This window comes from Heloderma suspectum, chromosome Z (assembly GCF_057233095.1).
Source record: "Heloderma suspectum isolate Gila_16-S chromosome Z, 16-S_ref, whole genome shotgun sequence".
Lineage (NCBI taxonomy): Eukaryota > Metazoa > Chordata > Lepidosauria > Squamata > Helodermatidae > Heloderma > Heloderma suspectum.
Genome location: NC_139476.1, coordinates 15,101,574 through 15,113,056, shown reverse-complemented (window position 1 = coordinate 15,113,056; position 11,483 = coordinate 15,101,574). Strand labels below are relative to the sequence as shown.

The following is an 11,483-nucleotide window of genomic DNA, read 5'->3' as shown; positions in this document are numbered from 1 at the left end:
GGAAGGAACCCAGCCAACGGGTTCAAAATACAAGGAAGGGGGCTTGGATGAAACATTAGGAAGAACTTCTTCATGGCATGGGCTCTCTGAGCGGAACAGAGTACATTGAAAGGTGGCGCTCTCCATCACCAGAGGTTTTTAAGCAGACCCTGGATGGCTGCCTACCAGGAATGCTGTAGTGGGTTTCCTGCAGTGGCAGGGGGCTGGACTAAATGACTTTGGAGATCCCTTCCAGCTCTACAGTCCTAATGGCTGCAATCCTATGCACATTTAGACAGAAAAAGTCCCACAACTGCCAGCATTCCCTAGCCAGCTGGGGAATGCTGGGAGTTGGGGGACTTTTTCTGTCTAAACACGCATAGGACTGTAGCTGCATGGCGCAATTGCATGCAGGTTTACTTGGGAGTAAGTCCCACTGGGTTCAAGGAGACTTACTTCAAAGTACGGATGCATAGGATTTCAACCTGAAGCTCTAACCCTACATACACTTACCTGGGAGTAAGTTCCATGGCCACCCCCCCATTTCCAAATATTAATCAAGGTCTTCTCTTAAACCAAAATCAAGACACAAAGCAAAATGGGTTTCAGAGAACATATGAAGTGCAAGATTGAGATGGAGCTACCATTCAAGACATGTTAATAAAATCACAAATATGAAGGTTAAGAGTCGTTCTAAAAATTTAATTCTCTGACAAAACATATAAAATTGTACCAAGATGGAAAATTGACCATCCCAAAGCTTCTTTAACATTCCTGATTTGAAATAATCATATAGTAGGTTATACTACCACACATCAACCTGTCCTGGATGTGTGTCACCCGCAAGGGTCTTCGTCAGTGGGATAAAAAGCATTACTGTAACTATAACCCTCGAACATTCAGTTTTGTTAAATTAATTTTCAAAGTCGGACTAGAAAATCACTCTTGTACAGCTTGTATATTTCGTCTACTTCGGTCAGTTACTGGATACAACAGGAAGGGAAGGGACAAACACCAGTCCCTCTATCTCATAACCAACGGCTTGCATACACCGACCTGAAACATAAATAAAATTTTAGATAGAATCCTGCATATGAAAAGTCTATACTCTGCAGGTTTGGAGTATAACCTACTATCTGATTATTTTGGATTCGTCAAGCCCCAGTGTCTTGTTTCTGTATAGTGGCCAGCCAGGTACATCTGGGGAGGCTGTAAGGTGGTTATGAAAGCAACAACCATTCCCTGCCAGTTGTCCCTGGCATGTGGTAATCCCAGCTACACTGTCACTGAATGTGGAGGTTTCTTTTACCTTTCCGGGGGGGGGGGCGGGGGGAAGGATTGGGAAGAGTCTGGAAACCAAGTCCTGTGACGAACGGTTCAAAGAGGTGGGTATGTTTAGCCTGGAGAAGAGAAGGTGAAGAGAGACATTAGAGTGGACTTCCAATATCTGAAGGGCTGTCCTGCAGAAGATGGAACAGGTTTGTTCCTTGATGCTCTAGAAGGCAGGGGCTGGAATTGCCAGGTGGAAATGGCAGGGAAGCGGATTTTGGCTAAACATTAGGAGACATTTCCGAACAGTGGGAGCTGTTCAGCAGTGGGACGGATTGCCTCGGGAGGTGGTGGGTTCTCCTTTGCTGGAGGAATCTAAGCGGAGGCTGGATTTCAAGGGTGCTGCGAGATGCTTGCACTCAACGGGTTGGACTTGATGATCTCTACGATGCCCTTCAACTCTATGCTTCTATCGCAAAAGCATAAGAGGATCCCTACTGGATCAGATCAAAGGCCTGTTGAGTCCATAATCTGCCCCATGGATGCCTGCGGAACATTTTCAAGCAAGGTGCAAAGTGAATTCCCCCACCCCACCCCCCAATTTCTGTTTGCCCCCAGCAATTCAGTGGCATAACTATTTTATAAATTTATTCCCTGCCCTTCAATGTAAATATCCACCTGCCCCACAGCTTTCTAAAGTCACACTTAAAATAGACCATAAAATCAATTTGGGGGGGGGGAATAAATAAATGAAACAAACAAAAAGCAGAATAAATGCAACAGTGAAAACTGTTCTACTACAGATTAAAACGACTTTAGGTATTAATAGCCTAGGAATTATTTTTTTTAGATGTCTTTGCCTGCTGATGAAAGGACATCTGAGTCAGCATACTGCCCCTGAGGGTGGAGGCTCTACATGGTCATTACAACTTAACAGATGCCAATAGATGGGCTACATCAGAAGAGCCCTGCTGGATCAGACCCAGGTTCCACCTAGTCCAGCCTTCTGTTCACACAGTGGCCAACCAGCTGCCCACGGGAAACCCACAAGCAGGGCATGAGTGCAACACACCCTCCCACCCATGTTCCCCAGCAACTGGTGTACATAGGCACACTGCCTCTGATACTGGAGGTAGCATATAGCCATCAGGACTAGTAGCCACTGATCACCTTCTCCTCCATGAATTTGCCCAACCCTCTTTTAAAGCCATCCAAGTTGGTGGCCATCACTACATCTTGTGGAAGTGAGTTCCACGGTTTAACTTAGCGCTGTGTGAAGAAGTCCTCCCTTTGATCTGAATTTCCCACCAATCACCTTCAGGAGATAACTCCATTTGGGTTCTAGTATTAGGAGAGAGGGAGAAAAATGCTGGTACATGCTTGAGCCAATTTCCACCTCAGAGGTGGGAGGGTATGTTCCCATACCAAACTCCTGGCTCTGCATCTTTGGGGTTGTGCCCAGTTTTTTCTCTCCCCACCCCTACTTTTTTTTAAAAAAACATCCAGCCTGGAGAAAAGTTCTCTGGAACATATTTATATATCTGTATTGGAATCTTTAAATTGCTCTTCAACAAGTCCCCAGGGCAGTTATAGAAAGTATAGAATGTTCCCGCTATTTCTGATGTTCAGGGGGTGAGTGCCAATTATTCTGTAGCTGAAACTGTGACACCCAGAATGAGGACCAAGAATGTCAAATGTCTGTTGGGGCCGGGGCTATGCAATGGGGTACCCTGCAAGAAGTCATGGCTGGCTGGTGCACTGAACATTTCGCCACAGGATCATCATTGAAATCACAATAAAAACAAAATATTCAAAAAGTGTAAATCTTTTTTTAAGAATGAGAAAAGAAGCATTGGGAAACAGTTCTGGAAACTCTAAAGTGTTAAAAGCCTGGGAGCATTTAAAACAGTATAAAAGTTCAGCTAGAATCAAAAGCCAGTTATTATTATCATTGCTACTATTATTAATCATTAATCCATCGCCTATTAATTATTAATTCGCTCGGTTTTCGCTCTCACAATTCAAACGTTCCCCCAGGGTGGCTGACCAAGTTTCGGGACAAAAAGACCTTATTTAAAACTATCCCGCCCCAGAAACGTGGTTGCTTTCAATGGCTGAGTTTGCGGTTTCTACATCTTTGGGGTATTATTATTATTGAGTTGCTACTAATAAATGGCATTCCGCTGGTGTTTTTTTTTTTTTCTTTTTCCGGGAGGGAATCGTCTCTTCTTTTAACGCAGCCGTCCTCCGGATGGTTTTTGGACTGCAACCCCCATCACGCCCGACCACTGGCCATTCTGGCTGGGGCAGATAGGAGGCGTAGTTGAAAACATCGGAAAGGGAAAGGCTGTTCTAACGGACCATCTCCTTGCAGTGTAGACCTCCCCAACTCGCTCCTTCTTCTAGGCCTGGGCTAGAAAGGGTTAAGAGAGGAGGCGCATACCTGGGTAAAAGGTTCCCACCTGCCGCCCTGGCTGGGAGGAGAAAGGCGAAAAGTTTGTTCCCTCTCGAATGCGCGTTGGTGAGGGGTTCGGCGGCTGCGCGTTGCCGCGTGAGAGCCCCCCAGCCGGCCAGTGAGTGGTGCGCGTTTGGGATTTGTTTTTATGTTATGTTTGAATTAAGGTGTCGTTTCTAACCTGGATTTGGTTGTTAGCTGCCTGGAAGCGCCATTTTTGGGGGCAGAAAGGCCGGACACAAATACAAGAAAGAAATAACGGGGGCGGGAAGGGGTCGCGCCCCCGTCCGCTTGTCTCCAAAAAGGATCGCCCTCTCCAAAATCGCTCGTGCGCCCTAGGCGCACGGCTGGTCACAACAACAGGGTCGCGGGGGGGGGGGTCCTCTTTGCCCCACCCTGTTTCCTACTGAGAAAGAAGGGAGGAAAGAGGGCCCCATCCTGGCCTGCCCCGGGCCCGATCCTGCAAAGGATTATTCGCTTCCGTGGGCGGGGACTCCTTCTGAGGCCCGGGTCTGGGGGGGCGGGATGTGCGTGCGTGCGCGCGCGCATGCTGGAGTGTATGCGCTCGGCCTGCAATTCTATTATACCCATCTCCTTGTTTGGAGTAAACTTCCTAGAACCTGATGGGGCTCAATTTGAGTCAGTGTAGCTAACTGACTCTCTTGTTTTTTTTGGCACATGTTGGATGGGAGGACGGGGGAGGGGGCGCTGCTTCTTACCCCTGGTTGCTCCTCTTTCATTTGTAAATTTTCCTCTGTAGTTCCCCCTTTTCTTGATCCTCTGAGACTTGCCTTGAATAGCCAGAAACATTGCAGTCAGGGGCACCTAAGATGGGCAGGAAAGCCTTGCAAAGCTGCCAGGATAAAAAAAACAGGTGGCCTATATAGTAATGTGCAAAGTGATCTGGTTAGAAATCTTAGACCAGTTAACTTGGGAGTAGACCCCACTGAATGCCGTGGACCTTACTTCTGAGTAGACATATATAGGATTGTGCTACTAACTGCAAGACTTTCTCATTATTATTAATAATTCTAATAATCATATACTTATTATTAATCTAATCAATGTATATACTTTTTATTATTAATCTAATCAATGTATATACTTACTATTAATAATAATCTAATCAATTTATATAGATTTATTATTAACCTAATCAATTTATATACTTACTATTAATAATCTTCAAGAAAACAGAAGGAGGTGAGCATCCCAAGTAGATCACAAAGAAGAGAAACAGGTTCTCAGGATGCAAGGTAAACTTTATTATAAGAAGCCCAACGTGCTTTGGCCTTTTTTCTCATTTTAGGCCTTCAGGGGGAAAAGAAAAAGGTCTGCAGTTTTTTCAGCAAAAAATTGTCTCCTGTGTCAATCTGCTGGCGACTTTATTATTCTAACTGATGTATATACTCATTATTAATAATAATCTAATCAATTTATATACTACTTTTTCTTCTTTAATTAATTTATATTCCACTTACCATTTCTAAACAATATACCTAAGGGGTTTACAGAATCAAAAGTTGAAATACATCATAATAAATACAAAAGCTTGTATGCAGTATAACAAATATACTTTTTGTATATAAATCCAAAATGTTTACAAGATTTCAAACCAACCTAGAAACATGATAAGCTTTATCTGGAGAGATATTTTGCGTTCCTGAACAAATTTCCAAATTGAATAACAATGGTAAACAGTATTGTGTTTTTAATGTGCTTGTGCATTTTACTCTTTTTAAATATTCTAGAAGGCTTAGAGAATTTGTTTTATGGCATCATAAATATACTAAATAGTAATAGTCTATAAGATACACCATTCTGACGAAGTTCTTATTGTTTTGCTGCTTAACAATCAGGTAGAATGTTGCTGTCTGCATATTTTCATGTATCACCACAGGGACTAGAAGCTTATGTTTTTTGCTTAAAAGAATTGAACATGGAGGCCATGTTGTGTAGTGGTTAGAGCTGAGTTAGGCAACTTGGACCCTCCAGATGTTTTGGACTACAACTCCCCAAATCCCTGACCATTGGCTATGCCAGTGGGGCAAATGGAAGCTGTAGTCCCAACCAACTTGAAGGCACCCAAGTTGTCTCCCCCTGGGTTAGAGTGTCAGACCAGGAGTGGGAAGAGCCATGTTCAGATCTTCTGACATTGGAAGCTGCCTTCTACTGAGTCTGCCCCATCTAGCCCAGTATTGTCAACACTGATGGGCAGCAGCGGCTCTCCGGGATTTCAGGCAGGAGTTTTTCCAGCCCTACCTGGCGATGCTGGAGATCGAACCTGGGTCCTTCTGCCTGCAAAGCAGGGCCTCTGCCACTGAGCTACACACCCTCGCAAGCCAACCTACCTTACCGGGTTGTTATGAGGCTACAGCTCTGCCTTCAGGGAGACCGGAGAAGGAAGTTCAAAGCGTCATTTTATCCAGAGGCGAGATCCTCCTTGCGTTCTGATCTACGCAGGAGTAACTGTGCCAGGGCTTGCTTGGCTGGGTGCGACTGACCCCATCTGATCTTGAAAGCTAAGCAGGGTCAGCCCTGGTTGGTATTTGGATGGGAGAGTGTCTCGGAATCAGGCTTCCTGCGTTGACCAGGGGGTCGGACTCGATAGCCTTGTAGGCCCCTTCCAACGGGACTGTTCTATGATTCTATGAAGCCAGACAGCCACCTGTCAGGGATGATGTGACTTGCATTCCTGCATTGAGCAGGGGGTTGGACTTGATGGTCTTGTAGGCCCCTTCCATCCCTGTGATTCTGTGATTCTATGGAGGTGGGTGGAGGGAAAATACAAAATGCGGCCTGTCCGTTTCTTGGTATGCTTGACCTATGGGTCAGCCGCTGTGATTTCTTGCGTAAAAGCTGGTTGGTAGACGCAGCCTTGAATGAAGCTGGGTTTGAATTTAATTTTGCGTTTTAAACAACAGCAATGTTTCTTTCCCCTTGGTGCTGTATGCTCTTTTCCCATGATGCATTGCGGGAGGCGGCTGGGCGTGTCCGCTTCCTCTGTGGGCTGCCCCACACAAATTCTGTTAAGGAGAAGGAATGTTTGTTGAGTAGTGGGGCTTGCTGTGTGCCTCCTTCAAGCCTGTCTGTTGCCGGGCATTTTTGTAGCGGGCGGAGTGAGAGGCAGAGGAAAAATGGCCAACGATCTAGAATGCAAAAGCGGGGGCAGCCTGGAAGAATTTCATTGGGATGGATCCCAATTTAGGTCTATATGGAGTAGACCCACTGAAATCAGTGGGACAGGTAAGTCCTGACGACATTGCATTGATTTCAGTGGGTCTGCTCTGTCCTGGACTAGATCTGGATCAAACCACTTCTCTAGTTGTATGGTTTCTTAGCGAGCCAGGGGAACACTGGAGGGCCAGATTGAGAGTCCGGGGGGCCGGATCCCCATATCATCCCTCTATTTTCGGCATTCAGGCTGTATGTGCCATTGCCGTATAAAAGTGTCTTTATGGGAAAATGTCTAAACGGGGGTGGGAGTGGAAAGTGGAGGCTGGTAACTCTGAAATCAGTGGGGCGGTGAGTCTGCTCCAGGTTTGGCAAGCATTGGCAGGCTTTGGATGAACCCAACATTTGCAGTATAAAAGTGTCTTTAGGAGAAATTATCTAAAAGGGATGGAAAATGGAGACTGGTGGCTCTGATGTCAGTGGGGCGGTACGTCCACTCCGGGTTTCAGTCAGAACCAGTCAGCTATGCCAGGTGCTTCGTTCAGACTGGTTCTGATTGAACCCCGGAGCGGACTCACTGCTCTACCGACGTCAGAGCCACCAGCTTCAACTGGGGGCGGATCCAAAGTGGCCAATGAGGACTGAGCATGCTCAGTGAGCCCACAATGCCAACTGTCGAGGAGGTGGAATGCGTGGGAAGGAGAATGGAATGTAGTGGCTGGAATCTAGAATGGCAGTGCTGCAACTTTTTGTTGCAGGCCTTCATTTGTCCACGCTCGCAAATGGCAAATTAGTTCTCTGAGTGTGGATCATTATGTAGCCAAAACTGACTCGTACACTATGCTCTGCATCTAAGGTCCTCCTCCAGGTGGCTCCTCTGAGGGCAGCTTGGAAGGCAGCAACGAGGGAGAGGGCCTTCTCGGTGGTGGCTCCCCATTTGTGGAATAATATCCCTGATGAGGCCCGCCTGGCACCGACATTATTCTCTTTTCGATGCCAGGTTAAGACCTCTCTCTTTTCCCAGGCATTTGGCAGCACAGGATGAGTTTTCCTCATTTTTGGATGTGTCTTTAGTTATGACCAACAGTTCAAAGTTGCTTTTAGTTACATGCTGTTTGTGTATATTGTCTATGTGCTTTCATGTACATGGCTTTTGAATTTTGTATATTGCATTTTCGAGTTTTTAACTTCTGTAAACCTCCCAGAGAGCGTCAGCCGTGGGGCACTATAGAAGTGTAAGAAATCAGAAGATATCAGAATAATAACATCCATGCAGAAGTGTGTTTGGGGAATCCCAGGCTTTGCAGAGAGGGACAAAAAAGCCTTTGGGTGGGAAAGCTGTAAATGGGCCAGGGGACCCCAAAAAGAGCCCAACGAGCGTGACGCAAAATGTTGACTAAGTGCTGGGGGAGGAGGGCAGGGCGGAATGGAATTCCCTGGAAGAGGGCATGGCTGGCTGGAATCCTGGAGCACCCCACATTGAAACATTTTGTGGCAGGATTTGCTCATTCAGCCATAGATGTTGAGAGACCCATCTAAGAGCGTAAGAAGAGGCCTGCTGGAGTCAGACCAATGGTGTCTACTCCGAGGTCCTGCTTTTCACAGGGACGAGCCCGATGTCCCTGGGAAGCCTGCACAGAGGGCCTGGAAACTGTTGCTTTTTCCCATGTTCCTAGTCCCCCACATTGAGTAATCTAGATAAACTGCCCCTGTGCAAGTTTTTCTGTCTTACTAGACCTCCATAAAAACAGCGCCCACCAGATCAGGCCTGGGGTCTTTCAGCTCCCGGGGGCCACATGCCATTCCGGAGAAGCTCCAGGGGCCTGCATCCCAGTGGTGGGTGGAGCCAAGGGAATGGGGGCGGGTCTTAATAACCCAAACCACCAGCACATTTGAGCTTTGACTGCCAGTAACAAAGTCTTAGGAGAGGGTTTTCAAATGTTTACACTGGGGGGCTGGGGACACCCCAAAGCTGGGAAACCAGCCACGGCTCCGAGGTTTGGGGAAAGGGGCGTTCAATTCTGTCAAGCCAGCGCTGTGTCCGGCGGAGCTGTTTGATCCCATCAGTTATGTGCGATCCGTGCTGTTCAGCAGGCTGGGGGGCGAAACTTCTCCGTTGCTTTGTGCCTCCCTTCCTGGCTTTTCTCTGTTGTGTAACCAAAAGCGGAAGCCAGGTGAAAAGGATTTGTCCTTCCACCTCGTGGGTGCGGCAGGAGGCCGGTATGTGCATGTGTGTGTGTCTGTGGAGAGAGAGGAGTCTTTCTGCAGCACTCTTTCCAGCAAAACCAGTTGGGTGGAGGCTGCCCGGGAAACGCCTTGTTTTCCAGCCAAAAGGTTGCTGTCTGACTGGGTTTTCTTTTTTTAAATGCCTGTGAGGCTGTCGCTAGTACCCTTGACCGAGCAGGGCCTTTGCAGGTCTTCAAAGGCTGCCTTCTCCTGGTCGGGAAACTAGTCTGCTGCAAAGCTGCATCCTCCTGCCAGTCTGGGGGCCTCCAGATCTCGTGGGAGCCATTGCCTTTTCGCACCCGCTTTTCCTTCTCTGAGTTTGGCATTTGGAGGGCAGCAAGACCGGGGTTGGGGGTGGGGGCAGGAATGGACAGACAGGATAAGGACCCAAGCCATGTTAAATCTTAAGATGAGGGCTACATTTGGCCCTGAAGCACCAGTTGCTGATCCCAGTTTAGATGGTTATTATCGTGATTTTATTTTCCAAGGCCTCCCCCACGCCCCCCACGCAATTCTGGTTGTTGTTAGTTTTAATCTGTTTTTAGCCTGTTTTCTCGTGTGAGCTGCCTTGAGAACTATTTGCGATTGGATGGCTTATAAACGTAAATCAGTAAATCAATTGTTGTAGATCACAAGCTGAATAGGGGCCAACAATGTGATGTGGCTGCAAAAAAGGCAAATGCTATTTGGGGCTGCATTAATAGAAGCATATCTTCCAAATCCCGGGAAGTCCTAGTTCCCTTCTACCCAGCACTGGTTAGGCCTTATCTGGAGTACTGTGTCCAGTTCTGGGCACCGCACTTGAAGAAGGATGCAGACAAACTGGAGAGGGTTCAGAGGAGGGCAACAAAGATGATCAGGGGACTGGAAACAAAGCCCTGTGAGGTGAGACTGAAAGAACTGGGCATGTTTAGCCTGGAGAAGAGAAGACTGAGGGGAGATAGGATAGTGTGTTTCAAGGACTGGAAAGGTTGTCACAGAGAGGAAGGCCAGGATCTCTTCTCGGTCATCCCAGAGTGCAGGACACGGAATAATGGGCTCAAGTTACAGGAAGCCAGATTCCAGCTGAACATCAGGGAAAACTTCCTGACTGTTAGAGCAATACGACAATGGAACCAATGACCTAGGGAGGTGGCGGGCTCTCCCACACTGGAGACATTCAAGACAAGGCTGGACAGCCATCTGTCAGGGATGCTTTGACTTGGATTCTTGCATTGAGCAGGGGGTTGTACTGGATGGTCTTATAGGACCCTTCCAACCCTACTACTCTATGATTCTAATATAAATGAATAAATACTCCCTTTACTTGTAATGGTCTCACTTTCATTCACTTTCTGTCTGTCTGAAATTACACTCCTGCTAATGGCAAACTCGGGTGGTGAGTGCCAACAGAAGTGAAACTGAAATGGGGCCATTGAGAAATGAGAAGGAGGGACTGCTATGTTGAAGGGCACCTTGAAGTTTTCACAAGTACAGTCAAAAACAAAGACAAACCTAAGAGGGCAGAAAACAGCCAAATGAGGACTGAGCATGCCCAGTAGCTCAATGCTGAGTGCTAATTGGAAAAGGAAAACTGAAAGTGGGGTGCTGGTAGAGTAGAATGCCTTGTTGACCTCTTTACAGTGTATGCAGCCTTCCTCAACCTGGTGCCCTCCAGGTGACATGGACTACAACTCCCACCATCCTTGATCATTGGAGATGCTGGCTGGGGCTGATGGGAATTGTCATCCAAAAAGGTCTGGACAAACTGGGTTAGGAGAACCTGCCTTGGAGGTGAAGCCTTGGCTTGACCCAAGAGGCAGCTTTTCAGCAAAGGGGTTCAAACGTTCCTCCGCTTAGCAGACTGGAATCTGCCTTTGGGTCCCCAGAGGTGGATTTATAAAATCCAGTGGATTTTCCCCCCATCTCTGGCTGTCCATTCTGACAATAAGCAGGCTTTGTATCTGTTTCTTTTCCTGAGTTTGGTAACTACAAATAAACCATAGATTCTCCCTGCGTCAATATTTGCTCTTGAGGGGATCGGAATGCTACTAGGCAGAGGAGCCCGGGGAAGTTAAATCCTGGCTTTTGACCGGATCTCAGGCTTGCAAACATGACCTCAATGCCCCAAACCTCTTGGTCACCCATGGATCTTTGAGCTGCACAGTGGATCTTTGGGCCGTCCTAGATCGACACCCATTCTGACACGTTGTTTTCATCTTGATGCTTTTGTTGTGGTCAGCATCACATTTTAGCAACTGAACCTGGCCTCGGGGGGCGAGTCGAAATGTCTCAATGTATCTTCTGTCTTTTGAGAAAATGCCCACCATTCCAGGAATTGTCCCATGTCTCAGGTTTCTTCTACGTCAGGCTCAGGCATGCTCCAGGTGTCTGGGATTGC

The 11,483-nt window shown here is 47.1% G+C and overlaps 1 protein-coding gene across 7 annotated transcripts in view; it reads left to right on the top strand.

Moving 5' to 3' along the window:
- The first annotated feature begins 3,553 nt into the window (after positions 1-3,553).
- The window catches only part of TJP3 (tight junction protein 3), a 57,174-nt gene continuing 49,244 nt past the window's right edge, over positions 3,554-11,483 (top strand). The window contains exons 1-2 of one of the 7 annotated variants that reach the window (XM_084825877.1): positions 3,724-3,821; positions 4,894-4,959. The gene's annotated coding sequence lies outside the window, so the exon portion shown is untranslated. Of the gene's footprint in view, positions 3,829-4,893; positions 4,960-11,483 lie in introns of all 7 variants that reach the window. The other 6 variants (XM_084825880.1, XM_084825875.1, XM_084825874.1 and 3 more) reach the window with 6 other exon arrangements.